At 43.8% G+C, this 18,165-nt stretch overlaps 1 pseudogene; it reads left to right on the top strand.

Annotated features, from left to right (window-relative positions):
* Positions 1-6,108: 6,108 nt before the first annotated feature.
* On the top strand, positions 6,109-8,470 carry LOC139587656 (splicing factor 3B subunit 2 pseudogene; annotated as a pseudogene).
* Positions 8,471-18,165: the final 9,695 nt, after the last annotated feature.

Genomic DNA, 18,165 nt, shown 5'->3' with positions numbered 1-18,165 from the left:
ATCTACCGGCAGACTCACAGCTTGTTTGTAAAGACAAATCTGTCATTCCTCTCAATGCCAAGGTTGTGGGTTCAATCTCCTTATGGGCCACCCACTTAAAAGCTGGACTTGATGATCCTTCTAGATCCCTTCCAACACAGACTATTCTGAGATTCTGTGAAATCTCCCAACATATGCATGCTAATTACCTAAAAGCATGACAGAATGATAGCTGGCTATCAGCTGTTTAGTTTTAACTGTGTCTATCCTGTAACATCTGGAATCTGTTCAAACACAGGAAGCATCACATGGAAGTCACACATAAGTGAGAACAATAATTAGATTTTGTCATGGACCCTAACCATATAACCAACATAACAGTAGCACAGCCAGAACATTGCATGCTAGTAAATTGGGAACTGGTGGACAGATTCATATATCTTCCCCAGGATCAAGAATATATAAGCCCTTTCTCTCAAGTATTTAATTATACCAGATGGAAGAAAGTGGAAAAAATCTGTCTTACTTCATTTTTCTGATCTTCTCTTGTCAAATGGAAGGAAAGTGTTGTCACAGCCAGGAAGGAGCAGCTGAGTATGATGGAAACCCAGCCAAGCACAGAAAATGCCAGCAGCAAAGCTGGAGCAGGAAATACCTCTTGCTTTCAAAAGCCATTATTGAGGCAGTGCCCTTTCATCAGTAGAAGGCAGGAAGCAATGTTTCCCCTGCTGATCACCTATGAGGAGGACATTTCAACAACAATTGGTTTGCTCACACTCCCTGTCCTTTCTCACCAGGTAGTTTGTGACCATTACCCCAAGGTCCTGGCAGCAGGGTCAAGGGAGTATGTGTCTGTGAACCCTGAGCCAGATGGCACCTCAGAGTCTCTGATATATCTCACAGGGTAAGTAACCTGAAACAGAAAACAGAAAAGGACCAGAGCTTTGAGGAACTGAGGATCAATTTGAAGTTGGGGAGAGGGAAGACAAGCAGCTGATTTAGGTACCCTGGCAGCAAAAAGATTTAATGTTTTGAAAAGGTCCACAGGTAATCATAGAAACATAGACTGGGCAAGGAAGATGTGAAGAAAGCTGGGCAGGAGATTACAGAGCATATATTCAAAGTTCCGGTTTAGACAGATGGGCATGAAAGTGCCATGTGCTAACTGCTCATGAAAGTGTATTGCCATACAGGAACAGATGCTAAAAATGCACCAGGGCAATCCACCCACATGGCTACAGGGTCTCCATTCCCAGAGCAGGCAAATCAGAAGCACAGTGGCTGTTTGAAGAGTTAGAACGCATTGGACCTACTGAGGTCCATGATGAAGTGCTCACTTAAGAGTGTCCTGACCCCTTCAGATTGCCTTGCAGAAGTGTCCTGAAAATTAATTGAAACCTTGGTGATTGCCAGATTATGCTTTGGCTAGATTAAGCTTGTTCTTGTTTTTGTAAGGTTCAGCTCTAACCAATCATATTCAAATTGTTACAGAAAGCAACAAGCATGATAAAATAAATTTTAAAATCCCTCAGCAATATATGGAGTTCATGTTCTTTATTATAAAAATCAAAATAATATTCTTATAAAGCAAAACCTTCGTACCAATTTGTCAAGAGTTCCTTGTAATCCGTGTGGCCTGCTGGAATATCATGGGGAAAAACTTACAAGAAAACTCAAAAGTCTAAGTTCTAATATGTTGGAATAAATCAGCCGAGATTCTTCATGCAGAAAGCCAATTCTTTATTCACAAAGCTAATAGTTATAGGAAATATCAGAAGGCGCTGTGTTCAACCTAATTGGTCAGCAATACAGTGGAACTCAGTTCATTGGTCACTAGGGGTTATTGTATATGTCTATCAAATTTTCTCTCTCTAGATATGTTTATATATTATTATATTTTTCCTTTGTGGGTTCTCATGGGACAAATCTTACTGTTTTACACAGGTGCATTTGGTTTTCACCCTCAGAATAGATTGTTGTGTTAAATGAAGTTCTCATTCTCAACATAGCTTCACATGGGAACTTGCAAATTACTTGTTAACTGCACTTAGAAGAAATGACAGGCCAGCTTTGGCAATTTTAGCAGTGAGGCCTGATTTCATAAGGCCTTTCTTTTATAATTCCTCTACCCGTCTATGACATCTCACCCTTTTCGTTAATTTAAAAAAGGCTCATATGTTCTGATATTAAAATGACTTGCTCCTTTGAGCTATTATCTCATTAAAGTTACCACTGGTTATTTGCTAGATATGGGATAAGATACATAAAAGACTGATTACAATCAACAAAACTTATCAAATTTAATCATGTCATTAACACTGGGTTTCACAGTATGAGGAAACAAGAGAATAATGTTCAATGTCTCTTAGGGAAATGGAAATAAATGACCATTGTTTGAAAGTCCAGATAGTTGAGACTGAAGAGAAAGCTGGAAATGTTGATCTTTGACATCCCTGAATGTCCTCCTGGATCCTGGAACAGGGAATAACTGAAGAATGTTGGTAGGAACTCTATAGCATGATGATGACATAAGGCTTTTGTTGGCAAATTGCCTCTGTAGTTTGCAGACACAGATATGTCTTGGCAGTCCTACTTCTGTTCCTGTTCTGGCCACGAAGGCTGCATGGTGATTAGGTTATTTCTCTTCCCACTGGGCCTCATTTTCTCAGAGGCAATTGGTGTCTGATCAAACGAACAGGTGACTGTGTCAAACCTGCTGATGATAAAAAACAAGCACACCCTCTCTTCAAGTTAATGAATCAATTAGGCTTTGCTGTTGCACACTCAATTGGGATTTAGATTTGATGTCTTTTTTCCAAATTTCTAATGTAAATATTGCATTATTCAAAATTATTTGTTGTCTAAATTTCTAATGTACACATTACATTATTTGGATGTTCTTAAGGCACTAAATTCCCCTTATTTTCTTTCTTTCTTTTTTAATGAGATGCGTGTCTTTGGTTGTAAGCATGAAGAAACATCAAGGCAAAACAATACATGTAGTGAACAAGAAACTGACAGCATCAGGAATAAATCAGGTGCAACAATTAAGAATATTTCAGATAATACACATAATTATTAATACATGTGAAATTAGGTAATTTCACATGTACCAATTTCACACTGTACCATCATCCCAGAGTCTGTGAACAGCTGACAAACCTCAGTTTAGTGACAGCTTGGATAATTATTTCCAGTTAATAATTCCCAAGGTCACCCTAAAAATAGGTTCAGCTGTCATATATAAAGGGTCAACTTGCCAAGTCAAAGTGACTTGAATCTAGTTTTGATGCAGAAAACATCTGTATCTGGGTTAATAAGCAAATTCTCCACCCAGGTAAAGCCAAGGCCTGGCCACTGCCCAAGCTCCAACTGGGAGGGGATTCCCTAAACACATTTTAAAACAAGGCTCTCAAGAACAGCTGTTATGAGTAAAGGCCTTGGGGTTAAAGACTAATCAAGCTACCTAGTTGGTGGATCCCCTCTGCCGTGGTTTGAGAGGAGGTAAGTTTTCTGGGATATGCTGTGGTCACCAATAGATGTTCAGATTTTAATATTGGCACCTGATGTGGCCACTGGGGACATTGGATACGCCTCTGAGAACACAGGGGTTAAAAAGCAGAGCACTGGTGGGGTAAGCTCTCTTGGGTTCTGACAAGGGAAGCAGGTCAGGCCTCCCCTGGCCCAGCTGCTGGCTGGGAGGGGAAGCCATGCAGCCAGGTGAGGTGGGCCTGGCCCAAGGATGGAAGGGTGGAAGAGTGGAAGAGCACTGAGAAGCATTGGGCAGCCCCCAATCCCCAGGAGACAGAGAGAGAGAGAGCCTGTGCCGCCTTGAAATTTGATATCATGTGCTGGCAGCACAGCCCAGCCGGTGGAGAAGAGGGGGGGGTGCAGTGAGAAGGTGTCTGGCTGCTTGTGGAAGCTTTTTAACCCTTTTTTGGACAATGAAAACTTTGCAGAACATTAACCTTTCCTAGAAGAGAGATAGAGATGAAATGGAAGAAGGAAATGTGCAAGTGTGAAGGTCTGGGCAAGTGAAAGATGTCGGGAGAGTAGAGAAGAATCTTAGGTGGGAAGAGATGATGGAGTGGCCTTAGCTGGACTCTTCTTGTTATAGCCATGGACAGAACCACGTTCCTTGTGACAAAGAGACTGCATCCAGGGGGAGGCAATGGCTCAGAGCCAAGAGGGTTCAGTGTTGGTACCCCTTGGCCCCAGGGGGTGAAATTTGGGGGACACAGGTGTCCCCAAGGTGAGACTGTGGTCTTTTTGGCACGGGACAAAGCATCCTTAAAAAGACAAACCTAGAAGCAGCTCTGGTCCATGTGCAGTGGTGAGAGCACTGCACATGAAAAGGAAGAGGTCACGATGGCAGATGTTCTCTGGGCGCTGCCACGTGTGACAGGAAACACACGAGGTTTCAATGGTGATTCCTGGGGAAGCCTATGGCACAAGAAGGACTCCTCTCCTCTTGATCAACTGAGAATTGATTATCTAAAGGGTGGTGATGGACCAAGAGTTGGTAATTTTGGGGGATAGATGTATTGGAAATTTGGTGGGGGGAGGAGGAAATGTTTTTGGAAAGTTTTCATTTTCCCCTGTGTGTTTCTTGTTACTGAGAGTTGTAGTTTAGTTAATAAAGTTTTCTTTTCTTTATTTCTAAGTGGGGGCCTGCTTTGCTTATTCCTGGTCACATCTCACAGCAGACACCAGGGAGCATATATTTTCATGGGGGCACTGGCATTGCGCCAGTGTCAAACCATGACACCCCCAAAGTTTCCTTCAGGGCAGAGATATTTCAAACACAGCAAACCGCCGGACTGCTTCTGTAATAATAACTGGAAAAAAACCACATGGCTAGCAGTTCGGAGGAGGCTTTCAATGAAGCTTAGATATTTTCTTGGAACTCTGAAAAATATTTAAAATTATGAGACAGCATTGGGTCAAACCATAGAGCCAGTGCAGGGACTAGCCAGAGAGCTAACCTGGTCTAAGAGATGCATAAGCAGCTAGAGAACAAAAAAGAAGGATCCTGAAATGACACGTGTCTTCTAGATAACTACACAAAAAGATGTTAAAGCATAAAAGAAGCTGGCTATAAATACAGTAATAACATCTTATGATAATGCCTATTATAAAATCAGTAAATTCACATCATGTAATCAATGTATCAGTGGTAACTGCCTTAGGAAGTTGAGATAACACCTTTCTGAACAGTCATGTACCTATGACAGTAAAATGAAACAAATGAAAACACTAAAACAGCTTACAATCAATACCAGCCATAATGTAGAATCATCACTGACCCTTCTGTGTTATCTATGGAACATAAAACAGCAGAGATTGTAGCAAGCAATAGAATCTTTGACAAAATCAAAGGTGAACACACTGTACTGTCTTTATCCACAAAGAGGTGTTTATCAGTGTTTCATCACAGCTTTTTTAGTTGGAGTTGTCCTATCTCTCAAAAGAAAACAACTATATATCTTACAATATAGAAAAGTAATATTTAGCTGTCTTAGATTGCAATGCAAGATGTAACCAGAAGTGTGTTTTGTATCACCATCTGTTAAAACCAGGTAGGGCAGTATTCTTTTTCTCTTCCACAAGGCATCCTCCCTCCAGGAGTTATCTTCTGTTAATGGCCCATTGAATCTCACTGCATGAGTGATAAAATTACCTCATCCCATTGTGAAATGATCCACCCAGGGGGAGGAGCTAAGCATTCCTACCTCCATATAATCTGAGATTTCAAACACCACAGGCAGCCTTTTTCCACTGGATTCCCAGAGGAAAACCAGACCCTTCTACAACACCACTGGACCTTCAAAGGTAAACTACACCCTTCGACAGGATCACTGCTTCAACAGAACCTCATCTGTCTCTCCAGGAGGACTGCAGCTACCATTTATTTGGACTGCTACCAACACCCTGACCAACTGAGTGTCAGGTTGTATTCTGACTTTGTCTGCTTGAGCAGTAAAATATTTTTTAAAGAGCTAATTATTTCTAAACTTTAGAGATCTGCTGCAGATCACATTCAAGGTTTATGACTTAGTTAAGAACTTAAAATTGCTGAAAATATTCTTGGAGGAAAAGGAGAGCTGTGGGCTGGGCGCAGGGGCAGGGATGGACAAGATGGCAGCAATGGGCATGCTGACTACCCCAGCCCCACACACTCCCCCTGAGGAGGCTCCCAATGGTGCCAGGACCCCCCTGGCCCCCCAAGGCAGCCCTATGGGAGCCCCCCTGCTCATAGGAGCCCCCCAGCCCCGCGAGTCTCCCCCGCTCCTCAGCAATGACAGCAGAGAGGCCCAGGACTCCGGGGTGGGCCCCAAGATCCCACAGGTGCTGGAGAAGATCCTGCAGCTCAAGCAGAGGCGCCAGGAGGAGCTGGTGATGGTCCTGGGGGTCTCAGCTGAGGATGAAATGGAGACAGAGCTCCAGGCATCAGCATTGGCCTCCGAGACTGAGGAGGACACAGGGACATCCAAAAAGGTGAGGAACCAGAAGCGCCGCAACCGCAAGAGGAAGAAGCAGGGGAAGGGAGGGCCCTGGCAAGGGTCTCCAACCCTGATCTGCCGCTGGGGGGACCCCGAGCCCACCCCTGGGGATGCCCCCAGGGTGGAGATTGAATACGTGACCGAGGAACCTGAGATTGATGACCCCAACTTCGTGTTCTTCAGGAGGATTTTTGAGGCTTTCAGGCTGACAGACAGGGTGAGGAAGGACAAGGAGAAAGAGCCAGAGTGGGCAGAGCAGGCAGAGAGCGCCGGGGTATCCCGTAAAAAGGGACCCAAGGATGGCACCAGGGGCACTGATGGGATCAGCTCTGAGGACGAGCAGAAGAAGCAGGAGGCACCCCAGTTGTCTAAGAAGAGGCTGCGGCGCATGAACAGGTTCACAGTGGCCGAGCTGAAACAGCTGGTGGCTCGCCCTGATGTGGTGGAGATGCACGATGTCACTGCGCAGGACCCCAAGCTCCTGGTGCACCTGAAGGCCACACGGAACTCAGTACCGGTGCCGCGGCACTGGTGCTTCAAGAGGAAATACCTGCAAGGCAAGAGGGGCATTGAGAAACCACCCTTTGAGCTGCCTGAGTTCATCAAGCGCACGGGCATCCAGGAAATGCGCAAGGCCCTGCAGGAGAAAGAGGAACAGAAAACGATGAAGACCAAGATGCGGGACAAGGTGCAACCCAAGATGGGTAAGATCGACATTGACTACCAGAAACTCCATGATGCCTTCTTCAAGTGGCAGACCAAGCCCAAACTGACCCTACACAGGGACCTCTACTATGCGGGGAAGGAGTTTGAGACACGGCTCAAGGAGAAGAAGCCGGGTGTCCTCTCGGATGAGCTGTGGATTGCTCTGGGCATGCCCATGGGGCCAAACGCCCACAAGGTGCCCCCCCCATGGCTGATCGCCATGCAGCGCTATGGACCACCCCCCTCGTACCCCAACCTCAAAATCCTGGGGCTCAACACCCCCATCCCTGAGGGCTGCTCTTTTGGGTACCATGCTGGGGGGTGGGGGAAGCCCCCTGTGGACGAGATGGGGAAGCCGCTCTATGGAGACGTGTTCGGCACCAACGCCGCCAAGTTCCAAATGAAGGAGGAGGAAGAGATTGACCGCACACCCTGGGGAGAGCTGGAGCCATCAGATGAGGAATCTGAGGAGGAGGAGGAGGAGGAGGAGGAGAGCAACGAAGAGAAACCCAACCAGACAGGGTTCATCACCCCCACTGACAGTGGGTTTATTACCCCAGGGGGCTTCTCCTCAGTGCCAGCCGGGATGGAGACACCAGAGGTGATCGAGCTCCGCAAGAAGAAAATGGAGGCCATGGATGGGAGTGAGACCTCCCAGCTGTTCACAGTGGTCCCTGAAAAATGCACAGCAACCATGGGAATGGCCATGATGGGCTCCACCCACATTTATGACATGTCCACAGTGGTGGGACACAAGGGGCCAGTGACAGAGGCACAGGGCGTGGAGGTGGCACGGGCCCCTGAGGAGCTGGAGCTGCACCCCACAGCCATGACTCAGAAGTATGAGGAACACGTGCGGGAGCGGCAGGTGCAGGTGGAGAAAGAGGACTTCAGTGACATGGTGGCCGAGCACACCGCCAAGCAGAAGCAGAAGAAATGCAAGGCGCAGGCCCAGGATGCCCATGGGGGGGCCAAGAAGTACAAGGAGTTCAAGTTTTAGATGTCACAACTGTCCCTTCAGTGTCACCTCTCTGTCATCTCCCTGCACTGCCCTCTGTCACCCCACAGAGGGCTGGTGTGACACTGGGATCAGGGGACATCACCCCTTCTGTCACCTGGGGCTGTGGTCCAGGTTTTGGAGACAGTTTGATGGCACTGTCCTCCATCCTTGTCCCCAGCCCGTCCCCATTGTTTTGAAAATAAAAGGTGGCATTGGCACCACAAAAACAAAAACAAACAAACAAACAAAACAAACAAAAAAAACCAACCAAAAAACATAAAAAGAGTTGAAAGAGCTAGCAGCTCAAAAGCATTGAAGAGCCAAAAGTTAGCCTCAGCCCAAGTGGTTCAATAAAGGGCTGTGGCCAAGACATTCCAGAAGTTTTCTCAAAATTGTTTGATGACTATCAATGGATTTTTGATAACTGTTGAAGATTTTCTTTAGCAGTTCTTTGTTGCAAGCCTGTTTCAGGACCAAAAGGGACTTTCAGAAATATCAAAGAGGAACATCTTCAGTCCATGGACTTTCTCCTGAAACTCAGCTGTTTGGACTTGAAGCAATGAAGTTTCTTTGCATGGTTTTTTGCATTTTCTTATATTGTAAGATTGTTTTAGTGATATGACAGAATTTTATGTTCTACAGGTGAAGAATTTCCCTGTTCATTCCACATCAGCATTTGATGAGGTTTTGATTGGCAACAGATGATCTGTCAAGTGTTTGTTCTTTCCTCTGCATGGGCACAACAGACAAAATTACAAACATTTTTCTTTTTAATTTAATTAAAATAAAAAGAGTCATGTCACAGACATCTTTCATGAAAAATCCTTTCCTTAGGATTTTTCCTCCTGAGAAGCTGAGAGGCCTCAGGAACAAAATGTAAACAATGATTATCTGCTGCTGTGGAATGCAACAGGTAGATCTGTGATTGGTCTCACAGAGTTGTTTCTAACTAATGGCCAATCACAGTGAGCTGGCTCGGACAGAGAGTCCGAGCCACAAGCCTTCGTTATAATTCTTTCTTTTTCTATTCTTAGCTAGCCTTCTGATGAAATCCTTTCTTCTACTCTTTTAGTATAGTATTAATGTAATATATATTATAAAATAATAAATCAAGCCTTCTGAACCATGGAGTCAGATCCTTGTCTCTTCCCTCATCCTAAGACCCCTGTGAACATGGTCACACTTAGCCAACAACATAGTTAATTCATTTGTTTCAAGGCTGCCCCTGAAGCAGCTTGAGGCAGAAAGAAAGCTGCTGTAAACCTCTTTCCAAAATCCCAAGTCCGAAAGTTATCATCACAGTCAGTATTAGATTGATCAGTGAACCTCTTCTCCCTACATTTGTGCTCTCTTATCATTTTTATGTTAGGTGTCAGTAAAGTAAATCTCCCAATGCTACAATGGACCACCTTTGACATTTGATGGAATGGCAGGCCAAACTTTATTTCCACGAATGAGAAGGATCCCTTGTGGCAACTGCAAAGGGATATGATTGGGTGCTGTGTGCAACACTGAGGTGAAATTATAGCAAGATGTCACATTTTTGTACAAGGCGTGATTTGGAGTGACATTTGTAATTTTGTCTTTACTTTGTTTTGACCCAGGAAAGTAAAATATTATGCAAAAAATCCATTTTCTCTGAGCCAAAGAGTTCCAATTCTTGAGGTTCATATGGTGCCTCAGGGACACCCCATCCCTCAGTGGGATTGATAATGAATTGTGAAAAATCTGGAGAGACATTTTCTGGTCTTGGTCAATTGTCTACCGGCAAGCCAACCAAGCAGGTTGAAAATGGCTTTTCTGGAATTGAATAAGACAAATAAATGGTATCCAAGCCTGATGCATTGTCCAAGGTCACCCAAACATTGGTTTTCGGTTGACTCATGGTCATGTATGCGTTACTTAAGGCCAACAACAAAGCAATAAGGAACAAGTATGATATTTGATTTAGTTTCATATTTCTCTTAGGTTTCCCTTCTGATTCAAGGCACCCATTTTTTTGTGCTTCTGCATAAAACTCTGAATTCTTTTTTACTTGCAATAATAGAAGGGACCAGAGGTCACTGAAGGGGGAGGTCGGCAGTCTCAATGGTTACAAAATGCCGTCTGCCACCCTACGCATGCTCTGCACTTGGGGCCGCCATCTTGTTGTACAGCAACTTCCTGTAGGGCGCCACCATTTTGTCCAAAGAGAGCATGCTCAGTAAGGATGTAAGAGCTCTTGGTACGGCCTTCTGGGTTTAAGACCTGGACGTGCGAGTTTTTACTCAAACTTCAAGGGGGGTTGCTGCCCTCCCCAGGACTGCCACTCCTGACGCCATCAGGTTTGCACATGGGGTCGAGGGAGTTACCGCTGGGCTCCATATCAGTGGTATGAGTACCATGGAACTAGCCTCCCTACCCCCAGGCAGGGCTTTTCCCTCTCCCTCCGTGCAATATTACAAGTGGCCGCAGGTGGCATGAGCAATGGGGGTCAAAGATGGCACCTGCTGTTAACCAGGAAAAATTCCAGAGATAAGATTACTAGCTTTGCATTTTAACACAATGTCATTAATTACACGGCATGTTCGAAGGAAAACAGCTGCAACCTTGTCTCTCTTAGGAGGAAGATAAAAAAGCCGAATATCAATGTAGTCACAGAATTCAGAGAAGCTCTTAATTACTCAAAGTAGTAAATCTTTGAATCAAGAATTTAATGTTATCTGAGTCTTTAGTTTAGTATAAGCATTCCTTTTTTTCTGGCACATCTCAACCTGTGTCTCTTTGCGATCTGGACATTACATTTCCCATTATATCTCAATAATCCTGAAGCATAAAGTGTACCTGACTTCTGCCGTCAGTTTCTCCTCCTTGGTTCCCCCATTCAGTGATTGTCCAGCAGTCATGAGTCCTGGTTCCACCATTTCAACAGCCTCTAGGGATTTCTTAGTTCCTTTTCTTCCTTTTTTTTTCCCCTGGCAATTTTTCCAGTTTCCTTCCAGCTGCTCATTATCTCTGCTTCTTCAGGGAGGTCCCAATCCTGATAGGTGCCCTCCTCACACAGGATCACCACTAAATGTGGATTCTTGTGCTTCTTTTTTTCTGCCAAGGTCGGGATTAAATTGTTAGATGGTATTTCTTGTTTGGACTCAGATGTTTATTGTTATAAACAAAAAATCTGCCAATTTTTTTTTTTGTGAGAAAAAGGTTAGAAAAACTAGTCAGACCACTGTTGCTGCTAAAGCACTACCTGTTTGTTATGATAATTACAAGTTGTTGTCCTTAATGTTTCTTTTTTGTATCAGTAAAGGCCCTGGCTAGGCCTAAGTTAATGGCTCTTCTCCGAGACAGTGAAGGGAGGGGACATCCCCAGCCAGTGAGGAGAAAAGACAAGACTTGGGAGGGGAGGCATGCAAAATAACCTCAGGACCAGCATGCCATGAGAAGCTACTACTCCAAACTTACTGAAAAGACCCCCAAAACAACGAGCCAATATAGAGTTGGGAAATTGGAGTGATGTCTGGATGTGAGGAACAGAGTGCTGAGCCTGCAGAGATGCTGAAAACCTTGGTTGTCCCTCACCTTGAGCAAAATCCTCTTGGACCAGGACCTGAAGAGAGGGAGGCAGCAAAGATTAACACTTTGGTCACACCTTTGAGGCTTTTATGAGTACTGGGCCCCCAGCTCTGCCCCGAGTGGACAAAGCTGTGTATATCCTCCTCCTGCAAGTCACCCTGAGAGAGACTACGGGTTCGGGCTTCCCAATCTTGAGTTGATCACTTCTAATAAAAGCATTAAGAGGAGAAAAAGTCTCCTGCCCTGTTAATTTCAATTATAAGTTCTTATCTATATCATTGTCTCACAAGCTGGGAGTTCTACAGCACTTAACTCTAACAAGGTAAAAATGGAGATGTATTTCTCTGTTTACAAGGTCTTTTAAGGAGAAACTGACCAATTAAGAAGTGACACCTAAATTATTTTTACTTTTAACCCAATAACCAACCACCTGTGCCCTGCAATGCGGACTTTTTTATCCAATTACACAATACCACCCAAACCCATGAAGAAGAAGGTAAAGAAGGGGGACCAGCCTCTGCCTCTGCCCTAAAACCTCCATCTTGCTTTATATATATTACTATATTCTATAACCTTAAACTCTAAGTTTTCCACCATGTGATATTACACACTTCTATTCAAACTACACACTGATAATCCCAGTTCTATCATGAATTTTGGAAGCCTTCTCCATGGCCTCAGGTTAAATGTAGTGTTCACTTGGGTGTTTGTTTGTCAGCATAGAAAGTCTAAAATTCTCAGCAACCAGGGTTCCAACACTAGTAAAGAATTATTATTCCTATTCCCATATCTTTGCCTGAGAGCCCCTTAATTTCAAAATTTAATAATTTGGAGGGCAGGGGTTTACGTTTTCCATTCCAAGGGAGGCTCCTGCCCTCTCTAGCAGACACCTGTCTTTCAAACCAGGACAACCATTAACTCTTAGGCTGCCTCACCTTCCCTGACTCTCTTTTGGCCACATATCCTCCGTGGCTGGGGACCACAGTTGCCTTCTGTGACTTGTAATTTTGCTCTTACCAGGTGCACACTTTCTCCTGAAAGTTGTGTTCATTTCTATGCCTGTGGGGGGATAGAATGTAAGAAAATAAAGACAGTGCAGAAGGTAATCTCACACCTGAGGAGTTGCAGCTGTACTAATCACCAAAGATTAGGAACAGGCCTACCCTTAATAGGCCACAGCTGTCCAATAAGTAGAATAGTGCTACAAAAGAGGGGGTTAGCTGAATGAGGAGAGAGTTGGAGTTTGTTGGGTGTGCTGTGAAGAAGAAGGAGTCAGTGCTGTGAGGAGCTACCCATAAGAAATCACCAAGAAGGTATGGAACTTTTGCAATAAGATGACAATATATACCCTCCACACCATCAGTGGCCTGTGCGCTTGCTGCCTAGGTTCCTCTTCACCAGCTGTCTCTTGTCTTTGCTTGTTCTGTGCTGATCCTGAAGCTGAAGGTAGCCTTAGCCTTTTGCTACTTTGTACATTTGCTGCTTGAATTTCTTTTCCTGCTGATCCTGTGGCCAGCGATGCTGCTAATGGTTGTTTTCATGTGCTGAACTCATCTGGCTGCAGGCTGCTGTTTGCTACTGCCTTGGCCATACCCACAGGCAGTTGCACTCTTCCTTTGATAACTTTGTATATTCTGTCTCTAAGTCCCGTTTCGCCACCCAGTCCTGTGGTCAGCTTGGCTCATTTCATTTTCTTTCATGGCAGGTTGTTTGTCTTGTGTTGATCACATCTTCAGGGTCACCTTATATTTGAATAAATCAGCCAAGACTCCATTTTCTTCATGCAGAAAGCCAATTCTTTATTCACAAAGCTCATAGTGATAGGAAATATCAGAAGGCACTGTGTTCAACCTAATTGGTCAGCAATACAGTGAAACGCAGTTCATTGGTCACTAAGGGCTATTGTATATGTCTATCAAATTTTCTCTCTCTAGATATGTTTACTTTTTCCTTTGTGGGTTCTCATGGGACAAATCTTATTGTTCACAAAAATGCATTTGTTTTTCATCCTCAAAATAGATTGTTGTGTTAAACAAACTTCTCATTCTCAACATAGCCTTGTATGGGAACTTGCAAATTGCTTGTTAGCTGCACTTAGAAGAAATGACAGGCCAGCTTTGGTAATTTAGCAGAGTGAGGCCTGATTTCATAAGGCCTTTCTTTTATAATCCTACCTGTCTATGACACTTACAGAGCCCAAACAAATAAATGCACAAACTACACAGCGTTTACAATAACTTGGGGGAAATATGCTGATTTCTGCTGACCAAGCATCACCTTATAGGCACACTACTAGTATATAATTCTAACACTACAAGTGTCATAAGAAGGTGAATTTTATGGAAAAAAATACTAGTGAGACCATGTCATGCTACTTATGAATATCCCAGTATCACTATCACCTCACATACAGCTTATCCAGACTTCTCCCAAGCCCTGTGAAAGACTTTAGTGTCTTTAATGCAATTAACAAATAGCAATGTCTTTCCTCTACCAAGGCAAATGGTTCTTGTCCCTCCACTATGCCAGCTAACACCATTCTCAACCAGTTAACCCTGCAGAAGGTCAAATACCTCCTACCATACATGTTTTTAAGACTAGTAGTATTTTTCAATAATAAGTTTATGCTGGGACAGAGCAAGCTTGTAGCAAAGGAGTAAAATATAGTATATTTATGAATACAGCTTCAAAGAAATTTTCAGAAACCTGTTTATTAATGGTAGTGTGGTTTTTTTTCAGGAAAACTGTGTTCCAAAGAACAGAAAATAGAACATTAAAATAAAAGAAATACTGAAGGTCACAACATATGCTAGTGTATCTTTGTCTCCTCGTGGCCTTGTGCTATATTTAGATAATTCAAGAACATTATGTGGGAGGATTAGTGTTTTTATGTAACTTAATGAATTATCAAAATATTTCTGTTTTGTAATCATGATCTAATTACTAAAACTAGCCAAGTAATGAAAGATCAAGCTTTATTACAACCTGACATTTGTAATCTGGGCAGGAATTCAATTCAGTGAGCAATGCTCTTTTCCTCCCCACAGATACCATACAATCTATCAACAGCATACAGCAAATCTCTGCTGAATGAAAGACACAACTTCGAGTGGGCTATCTGTCTGCACCAAACAATCTAAACTCTTAGGAAAAGGACAAAAAACCCAGGATGATTACACTGTAACATTTTTCAACCACAGCTTTCACAGTACTTCTCTGCAACACAACACAGTTCTTACCTCAGCTGACTTGTGAGCTCCCCATGAGCTTCGTGAAACAGCTGTATTTGCTGCAATAGATATATATATATGCAACGTATATTTACATGCTGTATATATGCAATGCAGCTGTATATACACAATATACAATTGCATCTTAAACGTTAGCTAAGTAACAGAAATATTCAATATAAGAATTCGGATATTTATCTTTAAAAACATTGTAGTGGTAAGTATTTACGGATGAAAACAGTGGCCACTATATAGAACAAAGCCATTCTGTTTACACAATGGGGAATGGGATTGCTTCAGGTTGCCTCAGTAGTTTTACCATTGTCCTCCTTTCAGTGAGCAGGACTGTTCTTCTGAGACCCTATGACAAGAAATCTTCACTAGGATAATTTAAAAAAGGATCTCTCAGAAGACCAGAAGTCGGGTTGAGTTGGAAAACTAATATTCAAGATTAGAGAGACTAAGACTTCCATCAACAGCTTATTTTTATTGACAGTAGCTGAACAGACGAAGCAAATGGCAGCCCGTGAGTAAACCCCGCGGCAGTGACCGCCCGCGGTACCGCACTGCGCCCCGCGCTCCCTCCGGCTCTGGCGGGCACACGGCGCCTCGGCCGCGGGGAGCGGGTGCGCCCCCGGCGGGGCCGGGGCTCCCTTCGCCTCCTCCCGGTTCCTGGAGCGTGGATCCTCCTCATTGGCCGAGGGCGCTCCCGCCCCACCCCGCTCCGAGGCGCCGGGGCCTGCCCCCCTCACGGCCGCCCCTCCGCGCCGCCCTCACAAACACTGCGGCCACCACTGTCCACCCTCGTCGTCTCTTCGCTGCCCCTCCCTCATGCCATATCCTTTCCAATCTTCCCAGCCCTCACCTCTCAACCTCCAGGACTTTCTTCTCCTCCACCCCTTTCCAGCCACTCCCACCGTTTATCTCCATATTCGCTCTTTTGCACCTGTTTCCTCTGCCCCTCCTTCTTGCTAAATGCCACCTCGATGCCACCACGTTCCGGTAAAGCGGCTGCTCTCTCTCTGAATCCCTGCCTCGCCTCTCCCCCTGCAGGCGCTCCTGGCCGATCCCACTCGTGCTATCCAGCCTTTCCCTCGCCCTTTCGCGCTAACAAAATGCTTTTTCAGCTATCGTGAACCACCTGTGCAGGCAACTGTAGCAGCAGTAAACGATGGGGGCTTGTGTGTAGTCTCGACATACTTTACTCAGGTTTTGTTTTTAGTTTGTATATCCTGCACATGGTTTCCAGCTTTTCAACTAATGCTGAAGTGTGTTGAAGCGCAGGTGGGCGATATTTACATTTGTTTCTCTTGTTTGGTCTACTACCTTCCTCTTTGTTATTGTCTTTGATATCAATGTTATTTGTAGCCCATACTCCTGCGAAGTTTTGTTTGTCCTAGGTAATTTGTGGTTTGCTAAACCATATGGGCATGAGATGTGGCTTCCTCTCTTTGCACACATCAAGGGACTTCATAAATCACCAGTGTTAAGAAGTGCTGAGGTTTTTTGGAAGACAGTCATATTTTTGCATAGGTGGTTGCATTTAAATCTGGGGGTGCTTTGGGATCTTGTTAAATAGTGAACTGAATCAAAGGTGTAAAGCAGCAGCTGAGGGGCAGCCTGCTGGCTTACCTGCATGGTTTGCTCTTGGCAGCTGAATTTCTTCCTCCTTGTCAGGCTCCCTGAGGTTATTGGGCAGACACTTATGGGCTGCTACGACTTAGATGTGATCAGGAGAGCAGAAAACACATGAATGTAAGGAAAGTTTGAACTGGAGTAGTGTGGTACTTGATGGGTGCAGTGCAATTACTGTTGTGTCTCTTTAGCACACTGCAGTCAAATACATAGTGTTAGTGTAATGGACAGTGTTATCACTATATTAATTTTCTGATTTTTCTAAATTATGATTTTTTTCCTTCATAAAACCTCATGGAGACATCTGTAGTTATGAATAAGACTATAGTGGAGCAAAGTTGCAAGCAGTTTTGTCCCATGCCACTTCTCTGTAAGAGGCATCTCAGAGGGATGTTGAGCACTAAGGCTGAGCCCATGTTTCTCTGTGAGCAGAAGAGATTGTTTGCCTGTGAAAACATCTGTTGAGCATCTCTGCTGCACAGCTAATAACCAGATCTATCAGTTTCTCCTTCCAAGCCTCAGTGTTGAGAGCATTTCAAGGGATTAGCCAGAAAAATCCCTGGCTGCTGACTGATACCCTAGGACCTAGGCATGTCAGAGTAAGAGCTTTATGTGCCTAAAGCTGCTTGCTCTTTCTGAGATGAGGGAACAAATGTACAATAAACACATTTTTAGCCTGGTTATTTATCTCTTGTAATATCATACTTCCCCCCTCCTTTTTTTTCTTTTTGACTGTCTGATCCAGTTGTTATTATAGTTCCTAAAATGATGGAAATAGACTGATCACAATTCAGTAAGAACACTGACATGCTGCTGCATTTTGTTTCCTTTCTTCCTGCCTATCCCTAAAAAGCAAAAAATACTCTGAATCTGTTCATACTCCTTTCTTATTTCAGGCTCCTTTTAGTTTCAAATTCTGTAGGTACCCAAAGAGTTGTTTAATTCAAATTGTGTATACTTTGGCATGCTATTGAAACTCCTTTGTCATTGATCTACATTTTCCTCTAAATCATTAAAAAGAGCTAATCTGAATTACTGCTGCAGAATTCACCACTAGTTGTGTTTCTAGGGTATGGGTTTTATTTGCTTGCCTCATCATCAAAAACACTAGAGTCTTCAGTCTCTTTTTTGTTTTCAGATATATGAAGATAAATGTCTGGTATAAATTATTTTTCTTTAAAACTTTATATTGAGCGATTTTAAAAAATCATTTTGATATCATCTAAGATCTTATTACTCCCTGGAAGATATTGGGAGAGATCCCTTTTTGGCTGTGTCTAGGTTGGGTCAGCTACTTGTGGGCAGGGTGGCAGTAGCATGATGTGACTTGCTAGGATTGTAAGGAAAAATCTGGAGATAAACTAATGCTGCAGACTACGGCATAAAGCTTGTGGAGAGGCAGTGCCTGTTAGTTAAATCCACTAGCACAGGGAAAAGGACTGAGATTTTGGGTATACGTGAGCCCTCCTAATTTTTTCACTTCAAGTCTGAAGACTAGCTTGTGGGCTTAAAATCTTTCCTTCCTCACTGTTATAGGCCACTGTCTTAAAGCCTTTTC

Source organism: Agelaius tricolor, unplaced genomic scaffold (genome assembly GCF_023055355.1).
Source record: "Agelaius tricolor isolate 1412-34295 unplaced genomic scaffold, bAgeTri1.0.p SCAF_3, whole genome shotgun sequence".
Classification (NCBI taxonomy): Eukaryota; Metazoa; Chordata; class Aves; order Passeriformes; family Icteridae; genus Agelaius; species Agelaius tricolor.
This window is presented reverse-complemented; position numbering and strand designations above follow the sequence as displayed.